This window comes from Phodopus roborovskii, unplaced genomic scaffold (genome assembly GCF_943737965.1).
Source record: "Phodopus roborovskii unplaced genomic scaffold, PHOROB, whole genome shotgun sequence".
NCBI classification, from domain to species: domain Eukaryota; kingdom Metazoa; phylum Chordata; class Mammalia; order Rodentia; family Cricetidae; genus Phodopus; species Phodopus roborovskii.
The window spans coordinates 12449490-12473648 of NW_026126470.1; positions in this window are offsets into that span (position 1 = coordinate 12449490).

A 24159-nucleotide genomic window follows, 5' to 3' on the forward strand; every position below is an offset into this window, starting at 1 on the left:
AGGAACAGAGGGTTGGCAGGAGGATGGTCTGAGTGGAGAGGAGGAAGGGGAAACTGTGGCCAGGATATAAGTAAATAAATCAATACCCACATTTTTTTTTAAAGTTGAATCACTTAATTATTATGTATACAAAATTAAAATATATTGTAATTGACCAATTAGAGATCTGAAAAAGTACTTCAAGTAATTCTAAAATAACATGCAATCAGAATTTTTCCTTGCTTAGCAAAGTCTTTTTTCAAGAATTTAAATACTGGAGGATAAACTTCATTGCTCACAACTTAAATGTTATATTGCTAATATAATGAAAATAAATGCATCCCAAATGATACATCTAGAAAACTGTTTGATTGAATATTTGACACCATGCCTACCTAAGTTGAAATGTATAAATATCTTTTACAACTTATATGTGACAAAGAACTTTATTTAAGAAGAGGAAAACGACTTTGCACTTCAACAATATGGCATATGACAAGATATCAAATGATAACTTTATCTGTCACACAAAGTAAAACAAATGACCAATAGTCTCATTCATAAATGCTTGGAGTTACTTTCTATAGTAAATACTAGTGAATGCAACAGTTAGATAAAACTTCACAAACACTAGAATGATAAAACACAAGACTAGCAATTTCCTTTGTTGGTGGTAAGCATATAAAATACGAGGATCCGTGTCATCAATATGATCCATTTATTTACATCCAATAATAGACACAGACACAATACAATATATTCACAAACAAATAATAATAAGAGGCCTTTTTAAAATTTCAATTCTAATAATTAAGTTTAAAGAAATGACTGTTTCAGATCATCCAAGGCTAAATCAAGAGATCCTGCCTCAAAATTATGGTGAATGCAACAACACAAATGAATCATAAGATATTGTTATGATCTAAAAAGCCATGTGTGGAAGCCTGTGCAAAATTGTAGAATGGCCTAGAACATGACAAAACCTAAACCAATGTACATACTCAGACATCTGATAATAAATAGAACTTACATATGAAGATTATTTTGACTAAAATTTAATTCCAAGCAATTTGGGGAATTTTTATTGTCTATTTAAAAATATTTGACTGGATTTATCTGCTTCATGGCTACCACACACATACCACTGTATTTCAAGGTTTGGGCAAGATTTCCTTGACTCCTGGTAAGTAGTGTCTTGTGTTATGATCTGTGACTATGATAGCATATTAGCCATAAAGACAGAGGCAATTTGTTTAAAGGAGATGACTCCTAGGAGAGCTACTTTTTTACACCTGATTTATGGCCCCAAGGCAAAGATGCATGGCATAGGTGACATTTTATTACACATATCCATGTATGATCTTGTCGAACAAAGCCATAAGAATTATGAAAAAACCAACAGTACAAATAATTTCATGCTCTACTGATAAAGAAGGTCAGTAACTTTGTTAGTGAGCATGACGATATTTTTGACTTTAGATTCTACTATTGTATTATAACAGTAAGTTTGGCACTTGCTTGTTACTATTTTCCACATAAATTATTACTAAAATTTTATAATTATAAATTCTATTTTAACATTGGTGTCATATCATAGTTATAATTATAATAAATGAGCTTTGGTGTGCTCTTTTATAGAGTGAAGGTATTTATCTTTTGATATGGTTTGTGTTTTTATAATTTTCCTCTTCATAGTATTTTGACTTTTTCTTCACCTCCTAACTAGTGTCTTCTCACATAAACACATATAAGTCAATTACTCCATTCATTATGAAATATAGCATAATCTCAGTGGTTATGAGGAGGCTGGATTATTGCAGGTCCAGAGCCAAACTACCTTGGGGTATCTAAAGCCCATTAAGAAGTCAATTGCTGCCCAATGCTGTGTGTGTGGTATCTGTGACTGTTAGATCACAGACCCTCCAGATGCTCCTTCACATATCAAGCTCCATGCATCTGGCAAGCTCCTTCTATCCAGCAGGCACCTGGACAAATCAAGTCACATGGTAATCTAAGCCCCTCCTCCTCCCTAGAAGACCTTTGTTTGGTCATTTTTTTTTCTTTTTTCTTATTATTTTTTCTTATTTTACATATCGATCCCAGTTCCCTCTCCCTCCCTCTTCCTATGCCCCCTGACCCCTCTCCCATCCCATCCCCCCTCCACAGGGAGGGTGATGCCTTCCAGGAGAGATCATCAAAATCTGTCAAGTCATTTGGAGTAGGGTCTGGGCCCTCCCTCTTGCCTCTAGGCTAAGGGAGTATCCCTCCATGGGAAATGTGCTCCCAAAGTCCTTTCATACACCAGGGATACATCCTGGTTCCACTTTCCACTGTCAGAGGTCCCTTAGACTGCCCAGGCCTTCTAACTGAGACCCATGTCCAGGGGGTCTGAGTTGGTCCAATGTTGGATTCCCAGCTATTGGTCAGAGGGTGCATTAGCTCCCCGTTGTACAGGTCAGGGGTCTCTGTGGGGAAACTTTTTTTTTTTTAAGAAATATAGCATAATGCTGCATTGATTGTTCTTGTATCAGCTACTTTGCTATATTGTGACAGTATATTGTTACCTTTAATAAAGCAATTTAAACTATTCATCCTTTTACTTTTTTCATATTTTTTAATATTTATTATTTTTTCATATTTTACATGTCAATTCCAGTTCCCTCTCCCTCTCTCCCATGCCCCCCGCCCCCTCCCATCTCATTACCCCACTTCTGGAGGAATCATCAAAATCTGTCAAGTCATTTGTAGTAGGGTCTAGGCTATTTACATATTTACTTCCATTTTGAAGAAAACAGAGAACAACCTTCAAGAGTCATTCTCTCATTACACCATGCAGGTTACAGAGATTGCAATCATCCTTAGGCTTGGTGTCCATTGAGTTTTCCCACTGGGCCACATTATTGGCCCCTTGAGTTTCTTTAAATTTCTTTCCTAAAATCTATATTCTCTTATTTCCTATGAATGAATGAAGGCATTTGTTTTTATTGACATACAAACCTACTTCAATGTGTGTTTATGGTAGTGTTTTTCTAAAATACTTACCTATATAGTATCCACAGTATTTATTAGAGATTCTGAAATGTCTTGTGTTAAATTTCTGTTATTTATATGCATGTATGGTTGCTTGTTGTGTGTGTGTGTGTGTGTGTGTATATGTGTTCATATATATATATATATATATATATATATATATATATATATATATATATGATATTTCTTTGTAGGATAAAGAACATATTTGATGGGGGATGCCCTTCTGTATATATATGTCTCTTATTGGTTGATGAATAAAACACTGATTGGCCAGTAGCCAGTCAAGTAGCATAGGTGGGACTACAAGACCAGGAGAAGGCTAAGGAGAGGAGGGCAGAGGGAGACAGCAAGATACACCATGCTGCCCAAGGAGTAACCTGCCAGATTATAGGCAAGCCACAGCCCCGTGGCAATACATAGATTAAAGGACATGAATTATTTAAACAGAGCTAGCCAATAAGAAGCACTAGCCATTGGCCAACAGTTTTATAATTAATAAAAGTGTTTGTGTTTTTATTAGGAGCAAAGTGGCTGTGGGACCAAGCAGGACGGAAAATTCCACCTTCAAATGGTGCCACCAACTTGGAGCATACATTTCCAAATAAAATTTGACAATAAGTTTTAAAAAGGGATTCTAAACAAAAGAACAGAGACAAGCACAGTTTCTCGGTAGCAGTATTTTCTCAGGTGGGATCAGTTTTGTTGAGACAAGCAGAGGCTCACAGCTCCTTTAAGGGAGGCTTCCTGATTCAACATCAATGGCAAAAAAGTGCAGGACTCTTAAGAGGTTCTGCTACTAAACAAAAGACTGATGTTGCAGAGCAGCCAATGGCATGCTTCTTGGTTGTATGAACCTATAAACTCCACCATGAAGCTACTCTGATAAATCCAAGGAATAGAATGGGGCCAGCTGCCATTTTAATATTAGCCATGTTGCTTAGCTGATATGACCTGATGTGGTCAGAAAAAAATCATATACAGTAAAGATTGATTCATAAGAAAGAAAACCTCTAAAGGGTTTACAGTGTGTTTAAAAATACACATAGGCTTGGGATAAAGTGGTTAAAAAAGAAATGGAGTAGCTGGGATGTGGTGGCACATACCATTAATCCCAGCACCTGGGAGGCAGAGGCAGAAAGATCTCTGTGATTTCAAAGCCAGCCTGGGCTACAGAGTAAATTCCAGGACTGGCAAAAGTACACAGAGAAACCCTATCTCAAAAAAAAAAAAAAAAAAAAAAGAAAGAATAAAAGTAAAAAAAAATAGAGTCATAAAAAAAAGCCATGTAAAGATGGAAAGTACAAAGAGAGTCTGTATAATGCATGCTACTGTGTTGTCTTTGGATTCTTTGATTGCCGAGGAAGGAGCAACAACTGTATCCCAGCTTACATATTTTGAAAAATGCCTTGAATTCTAAATCTAAGTCTAAGAACATGTTACTTTGGAAGGGATTTTGTTGTTGTTTTCACAGAAAATGAAAATCTGTGGATTCCTCCCAGACTAATATGGTTTGATCAAGCAAGAACCCCTGAATCAGGGTCCCAGCTGAGATGATGCAGCCTCACAACCACTACAGCCAGACTTCCCAGGGTTCTGGATTTTCTCAGGATCCCCATGGTATTGACAGTGCCCCCAAACAGCGGGAAGCATTTTGGAGAGAACAATGGCCAAATAATAAATAGTATATAATTATAAATGGGGTTGATTACAAATGGTTAACAATAACAATCTCCTAAAGATATAAAGGGGAGTATGATATAGAAATGAACACTTTTGCATTGGTATAAATCTTGATCTATTGATACAAATTTAAGGTCATTTTGTTATAGGTATATTTCTTCTCTTTTCTAGGTATTATATTTATACAGCTCTGCTATAAATGTAATGTATAATTAAAGATTATAGTCACCTATAATAGTCAAAACTTACATACATGCTAGTTAGAATTTCTGGATATATGGAGATATATTTCAAATCACTAGGTATTCTTCAAACCTTTCAATACATACAGGACATGGCATTTAAAATGGTCTAGAGTTTTTCATGACAGTGTGACACATATGCTCCTGGAAACACCAATTAATTCAGAGAGGAAGATGGGCATGGAAGAAACTCCATAAACTATGGAGTTTGCCTTTGACCTGGCAAGACCTGTCATTTGAGCAAGAAATTGCTCTTGCTTGGACTGTTTGACTAGATGTTGTTCAAATTGGACATACAGGGACAGTCCTTCAGGGTTCCTGCTTCATGGAAGTGTCTTCCAGACATTCTGCAGGACATAGAAAAAAATGACTGAGAAACTGCCAATATAGTTAGGACAGTTTTAAATTTCTTGATTAGCTGAGAAGTATATCAGACACTCTTGGCTTCTAGGCTAAAGATGGATGCTCCTACATTACTGTGAGATGGTGGGAGATTATTCAGGTAGCCTGCTAAACAGTCCCTTGTACCTTTAGGAAGTTGAATGCTTGTATTTCCTGCCTACCTCTGTTATTTGTATACCCTGCTTTTATTTCCTCATAATAGCATATTGATCAAATTAAAGAAAATTGTAATTCATTTTATTAACATCAATAAATAATATACAGGTATTACATCAAGGTCACTGCTTATTTTTTTGAAATGTAAAATGCATAAAAATATACTCTGATGTGTCAAAGTCTCTATTTTCTTTCAATATTATGCTGTACTAAAGCACCTGTGGCAACTGAGCTTATTTACTTTTTATTGATATTTAATATCTAATTGAATGTCTAATTAAGTATGTATCACACTTATTAATAATACATACTTGAATTATATTATTTTAAAATAAACTTTTGAGAAAATTGCACATATAGAGAAAATTTTCTATGTATATATATATGTATATATATGAGTATATATACATATGAGTGTGTATGTATATACATATATGTATACATATGCATACATATGAGACATACCTAAAATAGTTTATAAACCATTTCTACTGATCCTTCCTACTACTGAAGCATACACTATTTTCCTCATTTTGTTAATGACTCTATTAAGGTATGAAGTGGGCATGACTTGTTCAGTATTTCAGAGGACATAAATGGGAGTATTTCTCACATGAACTTTTCTCTGATTCCTACCTGATTCCTTGTCTAACAAGCCACATTACTTCTACCCTAATCATGTCTTTCAAAACAACATGTTCTAGATCTCCATCTGTAATGACAGAATGAGAAGAAATAATTACTAGCTATTAGGATAATGTTATTATTTTGGGTTGATCAAAAATTTTTATCTGTTGAATATTCCAACTGAAGAACAAAGAATGCAATTGTGTTAAGTCCACAGCAAGGGAGCTCCTTAGAAAGCATACCTCCATAGATAACAAAATATTATACAAGTAATTTGGTTCATGTGAACTTTTATTTCATTATTATTATGAACTGGATTAGAGCCTAGACACCTGGAGCATGAATGCATGCACTGAGTCCAGGCTAGTTTCTGTCATCTTAGAGAATGCATTTTACTTTACTGTGATATAGTTCTGGATAAGATATGTTTCCCTTCACAGTTTCAAAGTTATGACTGATTAATATTTTCATAGTACATAGAGGACTTGTGAATTTTCTTGATTTTTTTGAAGTAGAGAGGAAGTGTTATGCAATTCGCACCCACTTTATTCTCAATTATTCAAAGTAATCCATAAAAATATGGATGGCATTTTGCACATCACAGCTAGCTGACAGAATATACAATTAGCTTTGATTCATAGCATTTATTAAGGTTCCTATTTAATTGCTAATTAGTCTGTATAGATTTGTAAATGTAGAGTCTGACACTAGCATAATTTTTTTTCCTAATGCTCAGCCGAGAGCATTGAGACCTCTGTAAGCAATTCCTCATTATGCTCTGTGGAACTCATGAAAAGAATTATGGATTCACCAGCCCATTTATTTTCTTAACATATTCATGTCAAACTCTTATTCCCCCTTCCCCAGTCATGACATATGTGGGAAATTATAGAATGAAGAGAGAGAAACACATGGAAAGCCAACCTATTTTACATAGAGCAATATTCAGTGAAATTGTTCCATATTCCACATATTATTGCATCTGAGTTATGAACACAATTATAAGAGAAATAAGATCTCTCTCCGATCGATATGGGTCCAGAAGCAGCGTGGTCCTCCGGGTCCAACCTGACCTCAAATGGCGGTTTAGGAATCCCTCAGACTCCAACATTGCCACAGATGGTACCCAGAAGCAGGGGGTTGTTTTGACCTTTGGTTTAAATGTGAGCAATGGACATTAATCACCATAGGGCAAGGTTGTGGTAGAATGATGGACCCAGACATGGTCCTCAGTGGTGTCCCAGGTCGGGATGCCAGCATGGCCCTTGGTGGCAACGCATGCCATTCAGTCTTTAACAATTTCCATTATTTGCTTGTCTCTTTATAGTTTTGATTGCAGTTGTTACTTTATAGTAATAAAATCGTGTGGTTTCTCATGTGTGGGGTTTTTGCTGTCTTCCCATCTGCTAAGATGAAATATCAGATGACATCAATTGATCATTTTCATATAGACCTTTGATTTTAGAATGGTTTCAAAATTAAATAAAGTTTGAATATACATTGTAAAGATTATTCAAATAATTCAAGTGTAGTTATCCCTATTTTAGCATTAGAAGATAAATGTCAAACTCAAGTTAATTCTGATACTTTACCAGTTAAAGTGCATATTTTATTCCTATGCCTATATTTTTTAATCTAATGTCCTTTCCCCCCTTAGTATCAAATTACATCAGGGACACCTATCTTTATGGGATTCACTGTCCTGTGACAATCTCAAATGTCTGTGATTTGGACACTTTTGAAATACATTCATCAGGTACCATTTAAATGTCTCCTACCTTGAGTATATGTCAAATATTTTTAAAATACATTTGCATCACTTTAGTTCTTCTATTGATATTACCATGCCTCACTGACATTAGGCTAGCTCATCTCACCTATATGATATTTCTTAGATTGCCTCACTAGAGATTTATCTTTTTACTCTTTCTTATTAAAATCACAGGAAAACTCCAAAGTGAAAACTAAGCTCCAAGAATGGAATGGATTCACTATATTATTTAGAACAGAGAAATCATGTAAATTATATGGAATCAATTTACATAAAAGTACCCTTTTCAATATTTATTCAGGAGTTTACTGCCATCAGTATTGGTACAGAGACATTTGATCCATATTTTGTAATATTAGTTATTACTATTTTATTCTATGGCTTCATCAATTAATGGGAAGTGTCCATATATGCATCTTTCTGTCATTTATTTAATAGTCTCCACTTGTTTAAAAAATTGCATAGATAAAATTATCAAATAACCAAAATATGCAGTTCAATTTTTAAACTTATTTATTTTGAAATATTTAAACATAAAGATTTCTTGATAATTTTTTATCACTTATGGTATCAGTTTGTATATACCATCACTGTATCATAAAGCATACTCTAGTCCCTCTGCCCACTAGCTGTCACCTATGACTGATCTATTCTAAAGCTTTCCTCTTTGATGCTTGGCCACCAACCATGGATCACTCAGTAAGTGACTTGGGTGAAAAGGGAGATGAAGAAGATGTGGAGGGAAAATAACATGGTCATTATATATTACATAGAATATTTTTAGAAGGAAAACATTTATGAATCAATCAACCAAATAATATTCTCACCTTGTGTTTACTTTTCTTCTGAATGTAATAGCAGATCCCAAGACATCACTAATGAAGATTTGCTGGGATACTTGATGGAAAATTACTTCCTAAGTTGTAAAACAGATGGTCCATAGTCATTCCTACACTATCCACTTCAATAGGATTATACATACTTCTTTCAAATGGATACTTATAAATATTTTATTGCATATACTATATTTAATAATTTATATACAAAGCTTTTGATTTTCAAATTAAATGCAAAGTGAATTACCTAATTATGTTATCTATGCCTCTGTTTGATTCCTGTGAAGTAAGAGGGCAAATGTGACTAAGTGGTTATAATTAGTATATTTAGATTAAAAAACACATGAGGTACATTCAAGAATAAGTACATGGGCAAGTTTTTTGTCATTGCAAAGGAGCACTAATAATACATATTATATAGGATCTTTGTAAAAAGGAATAATATACACTTTTATTATAGTTTATAGTTCTGGATAATATTTAGTAGTTTATAATTACATCTTATTTGGAGATATAAGGAGCAGATGAGCCCTCCTGCTTTTATGGCCCTATAGTTGACTCACCTGTGTCCCCTACCACAGGGTACCACAGGGTTAGCTGTGGTTAGCTATTGTGCTGCAGCTGGTGAGATGCAGGGCTAGTTCTCTCACTCTCCTGACCTGGTACCAACTCTCTTTCCTAGAAGGTGCAAGGTATCTTTCCCTGTCCCATGACACACAGGGGTGGAAGTAGTAGATCAACTCTATTGTTCTCATGCTCTAAGGAATCTCCCCTGCATCCCTGACACCTGGGTTAGTTCTAGTGCACTGCCCAGATGAGGTGTATGCCTGTTGTGGAATATTAGTTTAACATGTGTTGCATTTGTTTATACTGTGGAATGCTAGCTTAATGATGCAAAGATATGTTGCATTCTTTCAAATTGAGTTTATGTAACTCTGTGAAGCTGTGTTAATTTTCTTGTCTAAAACACCTGATAATTATAATAAAGAGTTCAACAGCCAATAGCTAGACAGGAGAGGGATAGGTGGGCCTGGCAGGCAGATAGAATAATTAGAAGATGTCTGGGCTTGAGAGAAGAGGAGGAGCTAAACAGAGAGAAGTAGGGGAGGATGCCAGGGACCAGCCATCCAACCACCCTGCCAGACACAGAGTAAGAAGGAAAGAAATATTTATAGAATAAAGAAAGGTTTAAAAAAAACCAGAGGCAAAGCATAGTTAAAGAGAAACAGAATAATTTAAATTATAAAAACTGGCTAGAAACAAGGAAGCTAAGACCAGGCATTCATAAGTAAGGATGAGTCTTGGTGTCTCTGTGCCTTTATTTGGGAGTTGGATGGCAGGCACCCAAAGAGGAAAAATAAAAACAAAAATAATAAATAAACAATGCTATAACTTGAGGTTAGAAGTCTGGCATTTGGGAGCAACTCGGGACAAGGACATCAATACAGATCCTAGCTGTGTGAGTTCTACACAGTCCTAGGGCACAGCCAGGGCTCAGATGTCTTGGCCACAAGTAGTAGAGCAGGCCAACTGGTTCTGCATGGCCCCCATGACAAAGTGGCCATGGGCTAGCAACATGGCCCCAGGTGGCAACCCATATTCCTGCCATCTGGATGGCCTTCAGTGATCTCAAGAGCTATAGATATCAACTCAAATCCTGGAGCCCGTGCTTAAATGTCACCATGACCCCAAGTGGCAGTTCAGGCCATTCAGATAGTCATGGCCTCTGCCACTGCATGGCCCTCAACACCTACCTGGCCCTAGGTGGTGGCCTAGACCACAGGCCTCTGTATGACCCTCAGTGACAAGAGGAGTGACAGACATCGCTTCATGTGTTCTCAGCTGATTCAGTATCTCAAATCAATATTGGCCCTTGGCAATGCTGTACTCACTTCCCATAATGGTGTCTGATTGCCTGCTTCCATAGCACCAGGTGAAACTTGTTTAAGTCGTGCCAAAGCCAGCCACATGGCATGGCATGGCAGGAAGATGTTGCTGTTTGCAATCAGGGGATAGAATACCCCAACAACTCCTGGTTGTGTTTCTGCCAGTCACATGGTATAGTATGAAAAAAAAAATTGTCAGTGGGCTGATTTGTTTGCGATCCCAACAAGCTAAAACATCAAAGTTCCATAAAAGATCTGTTCAGTCTGCAATGGTGACATAACTTTCGTGGGGGTAGTCAACTGACATCTGATAATATTGGAGGACAACTCCACAAGAAAGAGTCCAAATGTGGTACTGTATACCACTCAACAGTCGTGGCAAGGGAGATCACATACCCTAGGGAAAAAGTTAATTCCGTTTTTCAGCAATTTAACACTTGGGGGATGGGGCACTCTTGGAAAACTACTACTCTCAGCCTTAATTAGTGAAGTTCTCCTTCTAGTCAACTGAAATGAATACAAGACATGGGGCCTCACAAGAAGCTGAGCCTATGTGATAGTGAGGACATTTGCATCATTCCATCACTGGCTCTGGGAACACTGTGAAAGAAGCAGAAAAATATTCGACATCAAAGATGAGGAAAAGGGAGGATGAGAGAGAGCAGCACATAGCCTTTGCAATCATGAACTCTAAACAATTGTGGGTGCCTACACCGGATCTTCCCAAAGTTAATCCATAAACAGCCAGGCATTGCCAAAATGAAGGAAGACTTGGTATCTCTAACTCTCAGACATAAACTATCCCGGATGATAGATTCAAACAAAAGAGGAATCATTGCTTTTAGTTACATGTCCACTGGTGAGACCACTAGGACTCAATACACAACTCTGCTCTACTGGTCTCTCAGAAAAACCTGATTAAATTAAATGAGTAAAAAAATGAAGAGGATAAACCTGGGAAAGGAGAGGTAGGGATGAGGCACTATTAGAGTTAGAAGGAAATTAAGAGACAGTAGAAGGAAAGGGTAATTGCAATACATTTCATATATGCCTGGAATTGTCAAACAACTAAATTAAAACTATTTGAAAATTAAAATTAAGACACAGTTCTTTGACAATACTTTTTGCATTAAATATTTCCAAATTGGTTTTAAAAATGCTAAGTGAGGTGGTATCTTGTTTGTACTCTAACAAATAAAGCTTTCTTGAAGATCAGAGAGCTGAGCTAGCCACTAGTTAACCATAGTGGTCTGGAGATCTGTACAAACAGACAGGAAGTGAGATGGCTAGGTGCAGAGAATAATATAAGGCTGGAGGAGTCAGGATCTCAGTCTCTATTTCAGCTAAGAGGTTGCCGAGGTAAGGTGTGGCTGTGGCTTGCTCCTTTGTCTCTCTGATCTTTCAGCATTTGCACCAATATCTGATTTAAGGATTTTCTTTTTATTAAAACCAATTAGAGCTCATGCTACAGCTAGGGACAGCAGTATGATTAAATAATGGGGAATAACTATATGGACCATCCATCGGTCATTCAATGTCTCTATAGAAAAAATAAATAAAGAAAATTAGTAAGAAGTGTTTAACCAGGTCCCATTTCAGGCTCATAAACTTTATTTGCCAATACGGCACTAATAGTGCATCTCTTAAGCCTTCCACATACATACTCCTTAAACATTAAATTCTTATTCAAATTAGTGAATTGAAGATGCAAATCAAAAATTTCCTTGACTTTATATACTACTACATAATAATGGAATTAGGATGACAACTAAAACATTGTTTCAGCAGTATATCTGTGTTAACAATCACTGTTCTCTGATCCTGTGTGGACTCCTTATGAATATATTTAAAATTCATATTTATGGTAAGGGATTTGTGTGTTATCAATTAATCATTTAAATTAATTCTGAACTTATAGTGGAATATTGATGGGCTATGTGTTTTAGCAAGAGGAAGCACAAGCAAACACTCGTAGCTTCTAAATGCAAAAGTATATTTCTCCAAAAAATGTCAAAGGATAAATATGTTCTTAACTAAAGTCTGTTTTAAATAAAATTTGAGAGTTGCTTTACACATGATGCTAATTAAATCCATGAAAATGGACAAGAATAGATATGTTTTATTTGCTGTAAAGACTGGGGTTAAAGGAAAATGACAGAATGGATTCATAAAGAATCTACTTTCACCACAGCTCAGTAAACATGATTGCTGCTGTCTGGGCCAAAGATTCATTTTGTTTTCACTCTGGCTTTCTTTGCCAATGGGAAACCGTCAGTAATGACACTGCTTTTTCAGTCATCCTTATCATAAATGATCACTCTATGTGGCATTCGTTAATTATTCCATTCTTGTCTTTCTATATTGGATTAATAGTTGCCAATTATGTGTTCCCTCCCCTGCACCGCTATTGTGTACACATTTTCTAATTCTCTTCATTACACCAGTGAGGATCTATAATTATAGTTGCAGTTACCCATTTATCTTTTCAAGGACAGTGAGCAATGTAATGTTGTAAAGGCCTGAACTCTGTGTGTGTGTGTACGAAAAAAAAATGTGAGAGAACAGAAAATGTACTGAAAGTAAGAAAAATAACACCGAGAATAAATTGAAAGTATAATGTGAAAATTACAAATACAGTCTAATGTATAAATGAAAATAATTTTATTAAAAATATTAAAGTAAACACAAATCAATGAAAGCACAACACTATTCCAAGCTGTATCATCCCCAATTTGCTGCTGGATCCAAATTCTTTATATTGCTTTGATATATGAACAATGAATAGCATTCTATTTTCAACAAAGGGATTCAACCACAAAGATATAAAATACAAAATATATTTGCAGCAAATTCAAAAAAGTTTCTATTCACTAGGAACATGGAGGGTGAATAAATTGTGAACACATGTACATTTGGGCAAAAAGACCAGTTACCCTCAAGAGAAACTATCAAAAGAGGACATGAGTTGTGAAGAGTCTTGTCTGCCAAATGGTTTGCCATCAAGCATTTCCAGTATTAATACAATTAGTAGAAAATGTATTAAGCAAGACACAGAAAATGTTTTTCTTATTGTTTGCATTCCTTCTCTAAAGCAATTCAAATGTTTTTAAAGTAAACTGTATAGACACATACTCAGACTAAGTTGTACATGGAGAGGCCCTTACTCATTTCCTTTGATTCTGCCTTCCTTTTATTTAGGAAAGAATTGGCAATGAGCCACTGGAGCCAACTATAATAGACAAAATGGTTGATTGCCAGAGCTTTCTCCACTGGGAGTTTTACTATTGTCCTGAAAAAAGAAATACAAATGATTCTTATTCCCAGCGTTTTTCTGTGAATTCCTCCACTTCATTCCCATTTACAAATCTTTCCATGGTACTAAAAGTAGAATCTACCACAATAATCCATACATTGTCAATACATCATTATCTTTTCATTATGAGTGATTGTTTATGTATATCTGATTCTATATTTAGACACTTTGAGGGATAAAATTATATTGCAATAATTTACATCCATGTTTTGTAGCATTCGTTATGTTCAGTTATTGTTTAACAGGTGTTTTAGGAAAAACATATACATGCTCACACACACACACACACATCAAACACACACACATATATTAATAGGATTTATACTATAATTTTCTCATATAGGAACATATAGATGTAAGTATAAACATACTTACCAATTTTTGGATTTGTATTTTGTAATGAAATCATCCTACAAGGCTGTGTCTACTCTTGATGGCAGTGACTATCTATTTTTAATGGAAATACAAAATGAGATCCCATTTTTAAATTAGTATTAATTTAATGATATTTAAACTTTTAATTTTATGTAGTATTATTCTTCATATTATCTAAATATCAAAATTTAGCTTGTAGAAACTTTCTTATGAGCCCTTTATTGTAAGGGAAATCCTGTTTAAAGAGTACTTGCAAGTTTGCTTTTGAAAATCATATCTCATAGTCATTACAGACATAATTCATCACCTCCAGTTTACAATTTAGAACAGCCACATACCATTTTTTATATGCAAAGGGATAAGATTGTATAAATGCATGAACATCAGAAGTTGCTATATTAAAAATAATCATCTTAGATCATTTTGATTGCATATTACATATGTGTTCTAGTTTCCTTTCTGTTATTGCTATAAATTACCCTGACAGAAAACAACATGGGACTGAGAAGACTCTTTGGAGCTACAATTCCAGGTTACTGGTCCATTATTACAGGGACATCAAGGCAAGAAAGGAAAATAAGATAAATCTGATACTGATACTTCACATTCAACAGGGGTTCTCATTCCAGCTCTCTGATTTTAGAAAACTTCTTTGAGTATTATCTTTGTGTCTGTGTGCTTGCATGCATGTGCTTGAATGCTTGGATGAGTGTGTGTGTGTGTGTGTGTGTGTGTGTGTGTGTGTGTGTTGTACATGTGCATGTGCATGTGCAAGCAAAGGCCAGGAATTTAAATTAAATATAGTTATGAGTGACTATTGTGGGTTTTAGTACCAAGCACATTCTCTCTGAAAGACAAAGTAGTAATATTGTTAATGGCTGAGCCTTTCCTCCAGGCCCAGGAAATAGTTTCAGAATTCTGTCTATACATTTCTACATTGTAAAACTCCAGAAGTAGTTCCTCTATGTTACCCAAATTCCTTGTTTAACTGCTTAAAAGTGACTGAACACATCCCCAGTCTTCAATGAAATAAGAAATCTATGTTTTTTATTTAAGAAAATCAGGAGTATGTTTTCTTTGCAAATTCTCAGTCTAGATATGCAATGAAGAATCTAAAAACTATGTCTTCTGCTATAGCCACCAGTGAAAAGTCACAGACTGTGACACATCTTTTATTTGGTTTAGGAATGATCCAGTTGTACACACCCAAGGAAAATCACTACCGTAAACACACTGTTTTAGAGCCGAGCATACACCTTTGAGAGCTTTTGAGACTCAGTTGGCTTTTCTTTCCATAATTTTAGGTGAACCTAATATCTTAGAGAAAGGAAAACAACCAGCAAAATGATAAAATGCAAATGTGTGAATGAAATTGATAGTGACTGATCACAAATGTGTTAGCACTTTTGAAACATGGATATAAAATATATAAATATTTTCTAATCACTTACTACTATTTTAAAAACAAAAGTAAAACAAAACCAGGGATAGTATTCAAGAAATCTAAATTGTAATTTTAAAGATGGTACTTATCCAGTTTAAAAGTAACTGCTTAATTTTTCTTTGATTCACATTTTCTAATTGATTAAAAATAAAATGTTCTACAGAATATGTTCCATGGACATTGAATCTGTTTACCATATACAGAGTATTACAACTGACTAAAGAAACAATGCTATTCAAGCCAAGTATGCCATTCAAGCCAAATTTAGTAAATCCATGATTTTTTTTAAAGGGTACTCAGGATGCAGATGCATCACGGGAGAGCCCTGATGACTTACTGTGGCAATGAATAGTGATGAAAATACCTCTCACATTTTAAGAGAAAGGATCTGGAAGTGACCTTCATATCCAGAGTTCATACCACATATTGATGTCACCTAATACTTATGACTGTTATAATATTGTATATTCTGCCCATTTGATTGGCTTACCTTTAAGAGATCAGTGCAACAACCCACAGACTTACCTTAGATTTCTGATGTAACCAACTTTTACACTCTAAGTTAATGATCTTATATCATGTTCCAGTTATGGCAATAATTTGCTTAAAATAGAAGATACAGGCTGTAAGTAGCCTTGTAAAATAGAAAACCACACCTCGTGCTCTCAGGAGACCTTGTCTATTTTCTCTTCCCAGGGGAATCTTTGTATATTCCTCTTAGGGTTTTCCTTGGTACCTAGCTTCTCTGTAAATATTGAATGAAACATGTTGATGTCACTTGAAAAACAGGGAAGTTTGTAATACGATTTGTTATCTGGGTCAGAGTCAGCAACATTATCCTTTTAAAACTGTAAAATTTCATAAAGTATCCTTCATTCCTTCCCCCATTAGATGTTTTTGGGGCTGTTCAATAAAAGAGAAAAGCCAGCCCTCTGTTAGGGGCCGGTCCCATTCCACCCCGATCTGTTGGGCCTAAAAAGGCCCTGACACAAGGCCTAGTGGAACTTCCTGAGCCTGGCTAGTGTTTTTTGTCCTTGTTCTATCATTTCCTCATAGAAGTGACTCAGCAGATCTGCCTCTGCCCAGCTACTGCTAACATGGTGAAGTATTATTGGCCCTTATACCTCACCCCATCCTGAGGTCCCCACCATCTTTCTCGACACTATATAAGAGCATGCCAGATGCAATAAAATGAGCTTCTGCTTTGACAAGCTCTCAGCTCATTGTGTGATTCTCTAGGGTGATAAGGAGGGAAGTCTGAATCCTGCTCAGCCCTGTGAGGAGAACAGCTGGATCAGTCCTTCCCCAGTCCTACCTGACTAAGGACCAGGCACCCATCCACTCCCCAAAAAGGGTAGGCCTCCCATGGGATTCATCAAAGTCTGTGACATCATTTGTGGCAGGACCTAGGCCCTCCTGCCTGTGTGTAGGCTGAGCAAGTTATCCCTCCACAGGGAATGGGTTCTAAAAAGCCAGTCCATGCACTAGGGATAAATACTGGTTCCACTGTCAATGGTTCCAAGTCTATCATCCACATTCAGAGGGTCTAATTTGGTCTTGTGCAGGTTCCCCAAATGTCAGTCTGGAGTCAGTGAATTCCATATGTATTCAATGTCATGCTCGAAGTTCCAGCCAGAGCAATAAAACAATAAAAGGAGATCAAGGGGACACAAATTGGAAAAGAAGAAATCAAACTTTCACTATTTGCAGATGATATGATAGTTTACATAAGTAATCAGAAAAACTCTACCTGGGAACTCCTACAGTTGATAAACACCTTCAATTATGTGGCAGAATACAAGATTAACTAAAAAACATCAGTAGCTTTAATATATGCAGATGGTAAATGGGCTGAGAAAGAAATTGGAGAGACCTCACCCTTTACAACAGCCACAAATAACATAAAATATGTTGGGGTAACTCTAACAAAACAAGTGAGAGACCTATATGACAAGAACTTTTAATCTTTAAAAAAAGAAATTGAAGGAGGTATCAAAAGTGGAAAGATCTCCCTTGCTTGGTCGAATTTTTCCCGATGAATATAGTGTATTAAACATCCACAGTGACTTTTATATCACAGACTATGTTGAAAAAAATCTAGGTCATATTGCTGAAGGCGTTGTTAGTCATTCTTAAAATGGTCTCTTCCTCATTTACCTTAATGGGAAAGATTATGGCTCTTTTCTTTCCAGGTGTGATTTGATGCCTTCAGACATCCTTTCTCCATTCACATTCCAATTAACTTAAATTAAATTGTTCCTATAGATGCAATTAACTCATTTGGTTTATAGAAAGGAACTGATTATTACAGAGATGGCTTCAGAATTCAGGTTCCTTTGCCTCAATCCTTTCTCCTCCCCACGTTTTAACACCAGTGAGCACGAAAAGACAAAGTTTGTTGGCAAGGCTGTGGATGGCAACTTGCACCGCTGGAAGCAGACCATGAAGAATAAATGGTTAAATTTTTAGACTGTGCCTTTTTCTCTGCCAGCTACAGAGAGACTGAAAATAATGCAAGATGAGAAGGCAAGGGAATAGAGACTAGAGAAACCTCTTTATCAAGATTGAGACCTGGAAAAACCCCTATTTGGAGAGTTAAGTAATTTGCCCTGAGCCACATACAACACATGCATAAGAAGGGAAAAGTGGCCTCAGAAGCTTAACACCCTTGCCAGTGGCCTCTCAGTCATTGCTTTTCATGGCCACATGGCTATTTCTCATACACCTTTCCAAAACAAAACTGAATATTTGGTTAGAAGAGCATGAAAACTCAATTTTTTCTTCTCACCACCTTGGGGTAAACAATGTGTTTGCTACTGTGGCCACTCAGGTAATCCTGCCACAGTCAGTCATTGCAGTAGAATGAAATGGCTGCTCAGAATGATGAGTTTTTGTTTCACTGAGTGTAGAAGAAATAGTTCATCTTATTCTAGGATTCTTTTTTTTTTTTTTTTTGTACTATGTATGCAAGCCAGCATGAGAAATTAAATGAATGAAAATAAATAACCAAAATATTTGGTTATGAATCTCAGATAGATGAATAACAAAACTGAGTAGATTGGTTATGTGACAAACTTCTATACCTCAGTACCCTCTAATATTAATGTGAAACACACACTCTATTCTGCAGCAATCTTGTCAGCCCTTCATCTATTGCTAGAATTTATTTAATTATTAAGAATTGCTAACGTTATTTAAGTAATTAGCTGTGGGGAACAGGGGCTGTTACCAACTCTTTTTCTGGCTTTTGGACCTTACTTCTCATATGGGTTCACCTTGTTCAACCTTACTAAATAAGGAGATGCTTAGTCTTATTACATATTGACATGCCATCTTTTATTGATACTCATAGAAGACCTGCTGTGTCCTGGATGAGGACTGAAGAGGAGGGGATTGGGGAATAGGAAGGGGAAAATGGGAGAGAGGGCCTAGGGGAAAAGGAAGAGAGGATTAGGCTGTGACCAGGATGTGAAATGAATAGATGAATTAGAAAAAAGAACTGTGATTTATTTTTTCTTTTTACTTTTTCTAATTTTGTTTTTAAGTGTGTGTGTGTGTGTGTGTGTGTGTGTGGTTGTGTAGACTTGAGTCCAGTTCCCAGTCTCTAACACTAACTCAACCTGCAGCATCATAGGTCTGGACGATTTGTTAATCGCGAGGATACGGTGCATCTCTCAATGCCATAGTCTTTTCAAATAAGTCAGGGCCCATAGTTACTATCTGTCTGAATTTCCAGACACTTCCTTTGATAAGTTGCCCATTGCTCAATTTCTGAAGTAGCAGAATAGCACAAGGATGAAAGACAAAGCAGGATATCTTAGTGAGAAGTTGTGGTACGGAACTGTAGACATGGCTCAGAAATAAAAAGCATATAATTCTCATGCAGAGAACCTGTGCTCTGTTCCCAGCACACATCAGTTGCCTCACAACCACCAATATTTCCAGCTCCTACCACAGCACACTTGTAACTTTTCCAAGAGCTGTGCTAGGAAAATTCTGAATTCACTCTCAGCCCAGGCTCCATAGCAAGACTCTACTAGCAAATAACAAAAATATTTCCAGATAATGAATAATGACTATTTTTTTACCATTTCTACATATATGTTCAATAATAAGTAAAATAATATTGAATAATTTTTCTATGGGTGTGGCACAGGAAAAATACATGCATTCTTTGTGTATGTTATTTACCTTTACACTAAGCTCTAAGTCAAAATTCTGATTCTTTGATTATCAGGTTCTCCTGTAAGCTGGATTGCCTTTATCCTTCACGGAACACACAAGTGCACTTAATTCCCTTTGTTCCTACTATACATAGCTGAAATTCTGCTTGGTTGTTTTGTTTATTATAATTATTGAAGCAATGTACAGATGCATCGTGGCTAATACCACAGGGTCAAGGATTGGCATCACCTGTACAAATGGGATAATCCAGCCAATTCTTGCTCTATTTTCTAGCTTTGCAAAACACTTGTTTTCCAAGGGCTACAAATATTTCTTAAGACATAAAAGCATAAAAGTATTACAAAAAGTATGGATAGAAGTAGCTTCAGTATACTTAGAAGTTGTTTGCAATAGATATGCTTTGTTTCCATACATTCCTACAAGAAAGCCTTAACTTACAAATTCTGATGACAATCCATATTTATTAATGAATGTTCCTCTTATTTATGAACCATAAATCATCTTACAGTTTTCTGGATAGACTGATTTTTTTCATGTGTATAAATTTTTAAATCATGGACTGATGGTTATTAGGAAAGCCAACTTGCAAATGTTAATCAGAAAGTATTTTTGCCCTGATGGTGATTTTATAATGCTGATACTTAATTGTTTCTATTACTTTAATGTAAATGAAAAGAAATAGATACTCTTGTCTGTAATGTGTACAAGATACATTCTCTTTTTCAGGGATGATATTTATCTCTTTGTACAGATTTGTAATGTGTTTAGTAATCCACAAGTTTACTCATTAGTTCTCCATAATAGAAAATACTTCAAAAACTAAGTCTGTTGCTGAATGTCTCTTTTTTAAATTGTTGTTGTAAATCCATGAAAGCATGTATAAAGCCTAAAGTGCTATGACCCTAGCAAAAGATGGAATAGCCACTATTCATAAAATTATTGTAGCAAAACAATATGTCATGAAATGAATCTGTATTTATGCATCCCACATTTGTTACCTATGTATACCTTGTGAGTAACAGTAGCTGGATAAATGTTTGTCAAAGGCACCATTACATTTATACATGGAAGATAAAGCATTGGCATACTATTCCCTAAGGACATACCTAATATTAGTACAATCATCTTTAGAGCTGCCATCAATTGCTAGGAAAAGAATGGAAAACCTCAAAAAAAATGCAGTACTTTATTTAAGTAATGCATTTCCTTGTGAAATGCTCTGAAAAATCAAAATGTCCTTACTACTAATTTTTTGAGGTGAGAGCCAGGTTAGAGGTCAGTTGATCTAGACTCAGTCACATTTATGACTTTAAAGAAACCTTGAGCAGAGAGAAGGCACTACACAGGAAAATATATCCTCCATTTATATTTTCCAATACATTAAAAGTTTAGGAGAATGGAACAGTTTTCCAAGGACATTGTGTTACTTCAGACATGACCCTGGGGAAATTAGTGCAAGTCAGGCAACAGCTTCAATTTATTTTGTGGGTGGTGTTATTACAACTTCTCCTACCTTATTTATGAAAAGAATTTAATGATGTTTTTCTTGATGTAACCCATCACACAACAGTATGTCTAGCGAAATAATACTGATATCTAAATGGAACACATAGGCAAGTGTATATTCTTCATAGATGAAATTACCATAAATCGTAGCTCAGTATCTGGCTTGTATTCTAATCCTTATCATAAGTATGTAAATTATATATTTTTCTTCACTCAGGCAGATTGGGTGATTTTATGTGAATTAAAGGGTGTTGTCCTTGTCCCCATCCTATAGCTGCCCTCAGAATAGCTATAGCATATAACTACAATGCTAATGCCTGATCCATTTCTTCTTATAGTTTTCCTTCTCATACATCTTTAAAGAATGCATTCCATTAGCTCCTCCTTGTTCAGGTCAACTGTCTCTATTTGTTTCTACAAACTGGTGTTGTCCTCTCTCTCTACATCTGGATTCTAGTTAGACTCAGTTTTTAGTTATGGGTGTTTGCTTCTGTTTCCAACAGGTACTAGATGAGGGCTCCATGATGGTGAATAAGTTAGTTGTTGATCTAAGGAACCTCAGACAGTGGAACCAGGATGTATCCCTGGTGCACAAAAGGACCTTGCGGACACATCCCCTATGGAGTGATACTCGCTTAACCTAGAGACAGGAGAAAAGTCCTAGTCCCTACTTCAAATTACTTAACAGATTTACAAGACCCCACCAGGATGGCATAGCCCTACATGTGGAATTGGGTGGGGGAGGGAAGGAGAGGGTGGTCAGGGTGCATGTGTGGGGGGAGAGAGAGGGTAAGAGGGACGGAGGGAGGGAGGGTCAGGGAACTGGATCGACATGTAAAATTAAAAAAAAAAAAGATTAAAAAAAAAGAATGAATTTCTTCAATGTTGCATCATTTTTTCTCTTTCAGAAGGTGTCTAGACCAATATTGTGTGTCATGTACAAGCTACAGAAGTTATAAGAGACACCCTTAGTCACCATGCTCCCACATGAGGTGGGAGTATGGGGGTAAACCTGTGTATCAGTTTGCCAGATGCAGAATAGTTATCCAATGAAATATGCAAAATTTTATAATCAGTCTCTACCAATGAAACTTACAGTTTTACTCTGGTTTCATATCACCTACAACCCTGTCAGAAACATTCTCCAACCATTAAGCTTAAGTTACTTCTTTGTGAGACTAGATAATGTCTTCATGGTTGTAAATAGAACATTAGTTTTTATCAGTTTTGACATTAATCTTTATTATTAAAAGCCTCATATGCTTGCATAAGCTAAGTTATAAATTAGAGAGGGAAAAAGAGAAGAGGCTTTCTATATCACTGGGAAGACAATCCCTGCAAATATGTGAATATGTGAAATGACACTCTTGATCAAACTATTTCAGTCACACACACACAGCACTTAGGATCCTTTGACATCTGATCTATACAGGCTACTCTGTGAAATATCCCTAGTAGTTGTATTGGCCTCATAAACCGGGTTATTCGTCTTGCTTGCACTTTCTGCGATGCTTGTCTTGGCACCACTGTTCTGCTAAACACCGTTCATCCTTGCTGAGCTCTTCTTGTCAATCAGAAACTTTTCTTGACCCATCTCCCCTCCTTTCTAGTGGCATCAAAATGGCATAGTAACGACAACTCAGGCGACATTTAACAAAGTATTACCATATGAAAACTCTTTAAGAAAGGTCAACCTCTGCTGTTTGTTTCTTCCCCAATAATATTGCTCTTGCTTGACAATAAATAGTCCCTGGACAATTAACATTTGTGTACCCAGTAGTCCTTTCATAGACGATTCCTGGATATCCTGGTATGTAAAGAACAGCACCTCAATGACAGAAAGTTCACAGATGCCTCACATAGTAAGCACACTGCTTTCATTCAGGAGGCTTTCTTTTCCCTGTATATTTCAGGATACACAGTCTCCCTGATGTAACAGTTATCTTTCTTATCACTGCATTATGTAGATGTGACCTATTCATGGTGAAATAATCTGCATCTATGTATGGGAAGGTGCCAATTTATGAAAAGTAACACATTTCAGGTTTTAACAAAATTATCCTGACATTTTCTTATTTAGCTTCAATCTTTGTGTTCAGCACAAGGGAATGTAACTGCTTCTCCAAGATTCTCCCTAATTAGAACTAAGCATACCAATTAAAAAGAAAATTGATCACTTTGAAATATATGATAGACTGTCATGGGTATGATAAAGGACAGGAAGAGGGATAAGGAAAATCTATACACGAAGCACTACATACCATTTCATATAAAAATGAAAATTCAGTGTAATTTTCTATAAATAGAGCCATTACAACTATAAAATTGATCCAAAAGCACTGTACATTAAAGGTTTTATTAAGTCAGAACCCTCTGGCTGCTTTAAAAATTTTGAAAATATCTTCTTGAGTCTAAGAATTATTTGTGCGAGATGCTCAGATTGGTGCAATTTTTTATTGGCACATAAGGAATCCAATTTCCAGGTTCATTACCCAAAACAACATAGAAATTTGAGACAAGAAAATATCTTAGTGCTTCAACTATAGATCAAACTATAACTCACACATCTCATTCCCTTGTGGATTATTATGATAAAAAGAAAGAAGAAAAGAAAAGGCAATTTTTCTGCCCACTTGATCGATGTTCCATTTGACCTCTATGACGCCCTCTTGCCATAACCTTTTAAATACCATCTGCTCTTTTTGTGAAGAGCGTGATGGGAGG